This window comes from Lepisma saccharinum, chromosome 2 (assembly GCF_977018435.1).
Source record: "Lepisma saccharinum chromosome 2, izLepSacc3.1, whole genome shotgun sequence".
NCBI lineage: Eukaryota > Metazoa > Arthropoda > Insecta > Zygentoma > Lepismatidae > Lepisma > Lepisma saccharinum.
The window spans coordinates 13,439,894-13,450,514 of NC_139230.1; positions in this window are offsets into that span (position 1 = coordinate 13,439,894).

Below are 10,621 nucleotides of genomic sequence, written 5' to 3' on the forward strand. Positions count from 1 at the left end.
ACTTTATACGATGCTGTGTGGGTGCTGGAGCTGCTTGAACAGGTGGAAAAAAATCCAGAATCTCCCCCGTCGGGGATCAGACCTGGGTCTCTCGCATGGTAATCAGATGCCTTAATGACTGAGCTACCGCAGCTCTCGATAATCCATCTCATGCCAGACACAAGTTAGCACATCACTGTTGATAAGTGTCACGACATCAGTGATTCAGCCCGTGAGATCCTGGATATTAGTGGGCAGTGGGGACACATGTCATTGAGAGAGGCGGCAATATCGAAGCAAAATATTAAAATTATTGCATTTTAAATATTTTAGAGAAGTAAAATATAAGTCAGAATATTCACATAATTGTGGGAAATAATCCAAGTGACAACATGAAGCAGCTAGAAATCTGAGGCGTGGCATGCATGTAACCGGTGTTACCACAATGTAAAGAAATTTAAGAGCTTTTTCTCAATAAAATAACAACATTGTTAAATAAGTTAACTGACAGCATTGCAGTTGAGCGTATATTGCAGAGGACATTTTTTCTGCAGCCAACAAAAGCAAAAAGACAGGCCGTTGCGCTACCCTCAAGAGGCAACAGGAGGAAAGGGCGCCAATGCAAGGGAACAGTGGGGCAAGACTTGGAGGCAAGTGTGCTAGGGGATTGTTCATATACCTGTTTAAGAGGCCTGTTGCTGCTGTGGCCTACCGGATCAGCAAGTGTTGTCACATTTTATTTCCAGAAAAGAGCTAAATCCCACCTTAAATGGGGATACTATTTCTCTGAAGCAACAAGAGCTAGACTGCAAAGCCAAAGCTGGATTTAACTACAACTGAGACCGTTTACGTAATAGACGAAAAGATAAGTACTTGATGCGATTCGTGATTTGAACAAACATTTGCTCCAAAAAACTAAGTTGGCAACAGTAGAACGTACATCTGGACTTCCCTTCCACTGCTGGAGAAAGGGAATTCTGTCGTCTGCTCACCGCAGAAACATCAAACTGACCCGAATGTGTGGTTCTTCTTCTCCTTTCCACCTCCTTGCAAAGAAACAGAGATGGTTCACAAGGCTCGACCACTATTCACTGGATTTTCACGGTAACTCTCTCATGAGTGGTAGTTCTTTCTAGGAGTGATTGTGGCTAAATAAATCATTGAGCGGATTGAAAAAAGACCCAAAAAAAATCCAGATCAAAAGGATGTTTTCTTTTGGGTGGGGGGGGGGGGTAGGGTGGAGATGATAAAGTCTGATGACCGGTAACGGTAACACTATTGAAAAAGTCACACCACGCCACTGCTAGAAATACACGAGAGATTTGCCAAGCTTAGAGCATTGTAATAAGAGCCCAGTAGTACTCACCTCACCGAACCCTCCTGCTAAGTTTCTTATTGAGTGCAATGGTGTTATACAGCCCAGCCCAACACAGAATTGTCTGAATCCCTACTATGTTCGGTAGCATTCAGCTGTTCTCGGCAGACATCCTATGACAAGAAAGACGAGAGACTCCGCTGCCCATGGTCTGACCATATGACAGGCCTTTTATTTCAGCCCCTATGTTTACAATTCCAGCAGGGTTTCTCTGATGTCATCAAAATTAAACTTCTTCTGAGTGTCTGTTATTTCCAGCATTGTGAAGCATGCAATGCTCTTGTTTTTAAGAGGAACAATACATATTGAGTGATTTGAAATATGCTTTGCATTATCAAAACCAACGTAAAAGCTTCACTTAACATGACTTCAGATTTTGATGTATCGAGTAAGTCCCATGGAAAAGTCTCAGTGATGTTCCTGTGTCTCCCTCTCACAACAAACATTTAAACGTGACAATTGGGGTGTTTGTATTTCAGTTTTAAACATGGTAAGAGAGAGAAAAAAAAGAGAATGGTTGCTTCTTCATTTTGCCCAATATAAATAGTGCTGTCTCCAAATTATTTTCTTCCAAGTTTATAATTTTTTGTGTTATTAGTAGTATTATTAAAGTTATTAACACTATGTAAACTGACAATTTACAAAGTAATATCAACATGAAAATAAAATACAATAACATGCTGTACTGTAGCCTTTATGTTCACTTTGTAATTCATACAGGTGGTGGACATTGAAACTGAAACACCTGGAATGAAGACACTAACTTTTATTAGTATGATGGAACACTGCAACACATCTGGGGAAGGACTGATAGAGGTCCTTCACAGTGGTAAGAGGGATTTGCAGCCATTCCCTCTGAAGCACGCCAATGAGTTCATGACATGTTGTTGGTGGAGGGAAATGTCGCTGCATGTGATCCTCCAAAAGACCTCATAAGGGCTCAATAATGTTTAGGTCCAGTGACTGGGTGGGCCATGGCAGATGCTTGCCTCACATTCATTCTCATCAAACTATTTTGTGACCTGTTTAGTGGAGTGTATTGGTGCGTTATCATCCTGGAACACTACACCACCATCCGGTAACAATATTTGCACCATAGGGTGTAGATTGTCCTCCAGAATGGCCCTATAGTCCTTGGCAGTGACATGTCCCTCTAGACTGATCAGTGGTCCCAAAGACTGCTACTATATTGCATCCCACACCATCACGGATCCACTCCTATGCTTCACTCTGGGCACTAAGCAGTCTGGTTGGTATGATTCGGGTGGGCTTCTCCACATGTAAACTCTTCCAGATGTTGGTAAAACAGTGAAGGTGGACTCATCTGAGAACACAACATGTTTTAGGTCATCTAAAGTCCACGATTTGCACTGCTGGCACCAGTCAACCTACTTTTGGACATTGGTGCTAGTGACCAGGGGTTTCAGTATAGCAACCCTGCCATGGATGTTGGTCCTATGAGTTCTTGATGGATGGTTGTGGTAGAAACAGGTTCAATCAAGTGTATATTCAATTCTGTGGTGCCATTTCCAGTGGTGGTTTTACACTTTTTGGACACAATCCTCTTCAATACCCTGAGTCCCTGTCAGACAGCTTCTGCTTTCCTTGACAGTTACTACTCCTGGATGTGGTTCATCCTTCATTCTGGCTGTGGCTCTTGAACCCTACCAGGCCAGTAGCGAGAACTTTATTTCGGAAGGGGCTCGACCCTTATCAACAGCTGCCATCTAAAGGGTAAAAAGTATGAGGTAGAAGCTCTGAAGATGAATTTCTCAGTATATTACAACTTATTATACAAGATGTTTAATCCTGCTAAGGAATAAAAATTACTTACTACTATACGCTATTTAAATTAGAAATTTGTAGGATTTTAGGGAGGGTTTCAGCCCACTGGGCCCATCCCTGGCTACATGCCTGCATCCTACAAATATTCACAGTCTCCATTACTGATGCACCGGCAAGACGAGCACCAACAATTTGCCCTCTTTGGAACTCTATGTCCCACATTCTATTGCATGAAACTGAATATTGGATATGCAGTCCAGCTACTACTGTGCCAATGTGACTGGCAGGCACACACCTACGTGCTCAAATGCATGCTGTGCTGTGCATGACCAACAGGTGGCACAGACAAGCCCTCCAGCAGCACGTTCTATAATAACCGGTGTTTCAGTTTCAATGTCCACCAGCTGTACATGTTAATTTGTTATAAATACGGAGATACTAGTACTCACTTTTATCCGCGAAGCTGTGTTTTCTTTTTCGATTCATTTCAGTGGCCACTGCCACCATCCTCGTTGGAACTTGCTGTACTGTTGCTTGGCGTGTGTCTTTTGTTTGTAGTTCTCTGTCTGCCGCTAGGTGTGTTGTTGTTAACTGTGCGTCTGGGTTTGTGTCGTCTTCTATTTCCCGGCGATAATTGTTGTAGTAGGGGAATCCAAGTGTGGTGCGCTTGCCCGCTATCGATGTTTAGCTCGTGCAGGCAGTGCATTATGGCGTGTGTTTCCTTGATTTTGGTGTCTACGAGCATGTGGGCAGTGTGTTTGACTTGAACCTTTTGAATTTTATGGCTATTGTATTTCATATGTTTAACAAGACCAGTAGTGGGTTGGGCTTTTTTTCGCATCTGCTAGGTGCTGTTGGATTCTTTCATTGACAGATCTGATGGACCTGCCGATGTAATGTGCCTTGCATTAAAACTCTGCATCATATACACCTGGGTTATCAAAGGGGGAGAGGAAGTTCCGTTTGTGTTTGTTCAGTTTATCAGCTATTCTGGAATTGGGTTTGTGTGCTGCTTTAATGCCATATGTTCGCCTACTGTCTCACACATGCGAAAAACAAAGGAATAGGCTGGAAACAACACTACCACCCACTAGGTGGGAACATGCAAAGGATAACATCAAATACATGCTGCAAATCTTGGAAAACAAAAAAAAACGAGGTCTCTCCGTAACAAACTTCACCACCTGGGAGGAACATGGCCAAGTGAGAATACGATCAACCCGGATGGCGGACAAGAAAAAATCATCATAAATCTCTCGATCCCAAACAGATTCAAAGAACTACTTGCTTATGGTGATAAGTTTAACTTACAAAACAGTAAGTCCACCACCCTCGACCTCATATGTGTGGCAGAAAAAGCAGCTTGTTTTGCCCCCAAACCCCAAGATTCAGAAAATATCATAAAGTCAGCAGCCGGGATGTTTCAAAAAGTGATGACCAACAGTGAAACCAGGAAACCTAATGCAGTGCACCAAGAAATTTCTTCTGTCCTCTCCAAGTTTGGCAAATGGCTAAACACCAATGAAGTTTGGTGTCTAAAATCTGACAAAACTAACCAGTATGTAATCATGCACAAGGGCGTTTACTCTACGAAAGTAATAGACAAACTAAACAGTGACTCGTACAGTGTCATCAAAAAGGACCCCACAGACAGGTACAATCGAATTGTGAAAAATGCAGTGAAATCTAGTGTCATACTCAGTGAACAAGACCACAAATTCCTTTTCAACCCCCATCCTTCACCTGTCATTGCCTATGGCATTCCCAAAACTCATAAACCTGGAATCCCCATGCGCCTTATAATAGCTGGCTTCAATTACCCCACGGTCCACCTAACAAACTGGCTAAAAAACAAAATATCTCAATTCAACCACAAACTAACATATGTGTTCTGCAACAGTGCCGATGCTAAAAATCTGGTGACTTCAATAGTGCAAGCTGACAGTGCAAAATTAGCCAGCATTGACATAGTAGATTTGTACAGTTCAATCCCCATAGACTTCTAGCACTGCATTCAGTTGAAAGATGGCTGACAACAAACAGAATCCCTGCTCTAGAGGTACAAGAGATAACCAGGCTATTGGAAGTTTGTCTAAAACACACCTACTTTCAGTTTGAGGATAAATTCTACAATCAATCCAAGGGCCCTGCGATGGGCAATCTGCTATCAGCTCCTTTAGCCACCATCATCATGCACCTGGCTGAAAAAGAGATACTCCACAATCCAGAACTACAATACATCCGATATGGTAGGTACGCGGACGAAACAATAGTCGTATACAAAAAGACAGAAGAACTCAACCTTCTAGTGAACAAGCTAAATAGCATCCACCCCAGGCTCAACTTCATTGTAGAACCAGAAAAACATGGTAAAATCAACTTCCTGGACATCACCATCGGCCGTGCACTTAACAAATTCACAACCACTGTCTATAGAAAACCGGATGCAGGCAACCAGTATATTCATGCTCTCTCTCTAGTCACTCCCTCAAGCAAAAAGCAAAAGTGTGGCTGAACTTTTATCAAAGAGCCTTCTTCTACTGTTCAAGAGAAGAGGATCTACAATAGGAGATAGATAGCCACAATCACTGAAATAGCCCTGAAACATGGTTACACTGAAGCACAACTTTCCACTTGGTGCAGTAGAGCGGAAATACAGGTCAGACACCCAAACCAACCACAATCAACACATCCGCAAGCAACCCAGCCACAATCAACCTCCAGCGGCCTATATAAATGGTTTGCCTTCCCCTACCATCCCACCACTTCCAACCGCATATCCAAAGACCTTCTCCCATATGGCATCAAAGTAGCGCACAAACCCAATTCCAAAATAGCTGATAAATTGAACAAACACAAACAGTACTTCCTCTCCCACCTTGATAACCCAGGTGTATACGATGCAGAGTGTGACTGCAAGGCACATTACATCGGCACGTCCATCAGATCTGTCAATGAAAGAATCCAACAGCACCTAGCAGATGCGAAAAAAACCCAACCCACTACTGGTCTTCCTAAACATATGAAATACAATAGCCATAAAATTTAAAACGTTCAAGTTAAACACACTGCCCACACGCTCGTAGACACCAAAATCAAGGAAACTCACATCATAAAGCCCTTCCCTCATGAGCTAAACATCGATAGCGGGCAAGCGCACCACACTTGGATTCCCCTACTACAACAGTTATTGCCCGGAAATAGCAGACGACACAGACCCAGACACACAGTTAACAACAGCGCATCTAGCGGCAGACAGAGATCTACAAACAAAACATGCACGCCAAGCAACAGTACAGCAAGTTCCAACGAGGATGGTGGCAGTGGCCACTGAAATGAATCGAAAAAGAAAAAAACAGCTTCGCTGATAAAAGTGAGTACTAGTTTCTCTGTATTTATATACTACCGTATCTCACTTTTTCCAATTATGAACTAATTTGTTATATTTAATTACAGGAAGAATACAAATGAAACAGTTTCATATTTCTCATCATATAGGATAGAATAATTTGTCTTTTGTAGTCGTAAGGTGTATCATACTGTAATGAGCTTTTACATTGAATAGGCAATGACCTTGGCATTTAGCACAGAGAAATATTGTGCCTGGTTGAAAGTAAGTCCTGAGATGACTTCGTAAAAATGTCACACTTTGCCACTGCTGGCGGGATGTTTGGTCAAGTTTAAGGATGGGTGGGTGGGGGGATGCTTATGCAAATTATCCTAGCTGGAGGGAGGCTTTATGCAAATTTTCCTTAACTCGGGGGATAGCATCCCCCACTTTGAGCACTGATCTTTATGTATTCACTACTACTGGAACAAGGGAACAAGAGAAGAACCTCTACCTTTGCCATCTCCTCCCTGTCCTCTTTTGGGGGAGGCAAGAGGCTTGGCAACTTCAAACTCACCTTACTTTGTCAGTGTGTACTACACTCCAAGACTGGCAGATCGTAACCATAAATTTGCATTTATCTCGCAAATGGTTTGTTTGAAACCCCATGTTTACATAGACTTTCTTTGTTCCTACTATCCTGTACTTTTCGCAGTTTCAGTTTGTGCTATCACTTTTGGTACACCCTCTACATCAGATATTGGTTAAAAAGATAACTAATTAGAAAATAGTCGAAATGGTTCTATTATGTAAAAGTTTTGGCTATCTATTAATACAAATCAAATAGAGTTCATACTTATATATTTGTGTGGAATTCTTGCTTTACTTTTACTATGCATATGTTGTTATTGGTGGAGATCTATTAATGGTCTCTTGAAAGAGATAGAAAGAGAAAGCATAAAACACTCACAAACACATACAGAGACAGATATTATCCTTTGTTCTTTTGCAACTAATTGCTTATCTATGTTGTTATAACAAGAACTCTCCCCTCAGGAAATTTTCTGTGGGAGGTTAGGACAAGATTTTTGATTTTATCTTTCTCCCATGTGTTCACATGCTGCTAAGGGTGCAAAAATGACACCTCTCCTGCAAACATTTCAACAGTCAGGTTGAATCCAGACCCGAGCCACGTTTACTCATTTCTATGCTGTCACACACTGGGAGAGATCATCTGATCCTTTTCAGGAGCACTTGCAAAGTGTAATGTCAGTCATTCTTAGTTTTGGACTTTTAACCACTGTGTTAATTTTAAAATACCAATGTTTTGGAGGCTGAATCTGCCTCCATCTTCAGGGTAGTGTGTAATCTACTAAATCATATGGTGTTTTTATGGAGAGTGAGATAAATTGTTGCCCTGGAGGATTATTTATTTTCTGTGGGAGGTTAGGACTAGGGTGACCAGACGTCCTCTTTTATCTGGACGTGTCCTCCTTTTTAGGTGTCTGTCCAGCATACGGGCGGATTTTTTAGAAATCGGTAAATGTCCTCCTTTTTTGGAAAAAGTATGGCATCGACCATAGCAAATGTGCTGCATTGAGAATGCTTCCACACATAACGATCATCATATCACTTGGGACACATACAGGGCCGGATTAAGATGAAATTGGGCCTGATGCTTGAACAATAAACACAACAACGTTATAGTTACGTCACAGCGCAAACAATAATAGTAACTGTATAATAAGTAACACTGTGTCTAGCTGTCCGAAATTGGGGCTCCAAATTTCATTCTAAGATTTATTTTCAGGTTAATATAGCAAAAAAAAACAAAAAAAAAAAACTGTTCAGCTTTTGGAAAATTCTCATCTGTTTTCATCTGGGCCTATTTCAGGAATGAGCCTAATGCTGCAGCATCAATAGCACCCACCTTAATCCGGCCCTGGGCACGTAAAGTATTCTAACAATGCTCACGTAGCATCTGGGAGCTGAACACGATTACTTTCCCAGCTGTCATTAGTAGGGTGCGGATTTATACACACTAAAAACCTCTCAAATAGGCACCAAAATGATAAAAATAGGCACTTAAAAGAGCACTATATACTAAGAAATGCACGAAAATAGGCACCCTAATATTAGAAGAAGGCATTAAAGTGTGGATATGAACAAATGATAAGAAAACAATTTTCATCATTGTGACCAAAAAATGTAAACAGTGTTCCAATTGTGACCCTCAAATCTGGCGAATACCATATATCAACAAAGCCTTCTCCAATGCAGGGAAAGCCAAAGGCACGTAAAAATAACTGAAGTATGCAAGAATTGCAGAATAGTAATCTTTTTGGCACAATTAAGCGAAATAAGCATTAACCTTGAAAATAGGCATTTACAGGCACTATAAAAATTCGTTTTCGGACTAGAAACACCATGAAACGAACTCTAAACATTAAAGCCTATGTTTTACTACAAAGTAATAAAATAGGCAAAATTCCACATCCTAGTCATTAGTATTATTCTAACTCGTTGCTTCGCACGTAGTCTGTAAAAGTAAAGTGCTCCCCTGTGCTTTGCACCATGCCATGAAAGCATATAGGGGATGTGGAGTTAGGGTCCCACACTTCCTTGGGGGTGATGTGATCAGCACCAAGCCCCTGGCTGCCTTTTATCCCCATAGTTTCCTCCAGGTATCCACTTTATATGACGCTGGGTGACCGTTGGAGCCGCTTGAACAGGTAGAAAATATCCCGGATCTCCCCCGCTGGGGATTGAACCTATCTCTCACATGGTAGTCAGACACCCTAATGATTGAGTCTGTGCAGTTCCTTTTCGATTGATTGATTTGGTTTATTTTACTTCGCTTTTCTGCCACTTTTGGCTAATCGCGAAGATTGGTAGGAGCGATGATATGATGATTTTGATGAAGGGACACTCACAAAGAACACCCATACCAGGCCCGGGATTAGATTCCGGGACCTTGGAATTGTGGCACGGTGGGCTAACCTCTTTGCCACGGAGATCGGCCAGCTCCTTCTTGAGTTATACATAGGTGATACAGAAATGTGTAGTGAGAATTTTGATTATTAAGTAATATTTACTTTCATGAAATAACAAAGCAAAAGTATGAATTCAACAATGATCTTGAAAGAAAATATCGTGCATTTAAAAGGATAGAAGAATAAGGTAAGTGTAAGGTGGCTGTCACTTTCCCCTGCTCTTGAAAGAGTGCTAGAAATGTTCCTGGCATTAAAATCATATTTCTTGAAACAATCTAAACTACCTAAAATTTTAATTCGGTTTTTGGAAATAAGATAAAATAAATCTTACTTGTTACATTTGCATTCACATGTGGGGATATTTCCTTCTAATATCCAAGAATTCTGTGCTTCAAAATGTAGATATTCTTTGCCATTTGTTAAATAACAGATTAGGAAATTGCTTTCTTTGCTTAAAGGCAAGAGAAAGTTATTGAAGGAGATCACCTGAAAAGTGTCTGTGAGCAAAGTGTTGGTAATTTTTTTTTTTTAAATATTGCTTAAATTATGAGTAATGACAAATGTGGTGCCATTTTTTGCGGTGTCCTCTTTTTTATGACTTTGTCCTCCTTTTTTGCCATGCTCTGTCCTCTTATTTTAATGTATGTGTCTGGTCACCCTAGTTAGGATAAGATTTTTTATTTTACCTTTCCCCCCATGTGTTCACATGCTGCTAAGGGTGCAATCCTCCACAGGATTTATTCTCTCTATATATATAGACACCATATGATTTAGTAGATTACACACTACCCTGAAGACGGAGGCAGATTCAGCCTCCAAAATGTTGGTATTTTAAAATTAACACAGTGGTTAAAAGTCCAAAACTAAGAATGAATGAATCACCACTTATCAGCTACAAAAAAGAATGTAATGTCAGTGTCTATTGGCATCACCAGGAAATTTTGATGGAACATCAGGTCATTGATAATTGTTGCAATAATATAATGAATAATCATTGTTATATTGATTGATTTAGTTTATTTTACTTCACGTATTGTGCCTCTTGGCTAATTTGCGAAGATGGGGATGAGTGATGAAATTGATGAATGGACATTCACAAACAACCAAGACCAAGTGGGATTCGAACCTGGGACGTTCGCATTGCAGCGCGATATGCTAATC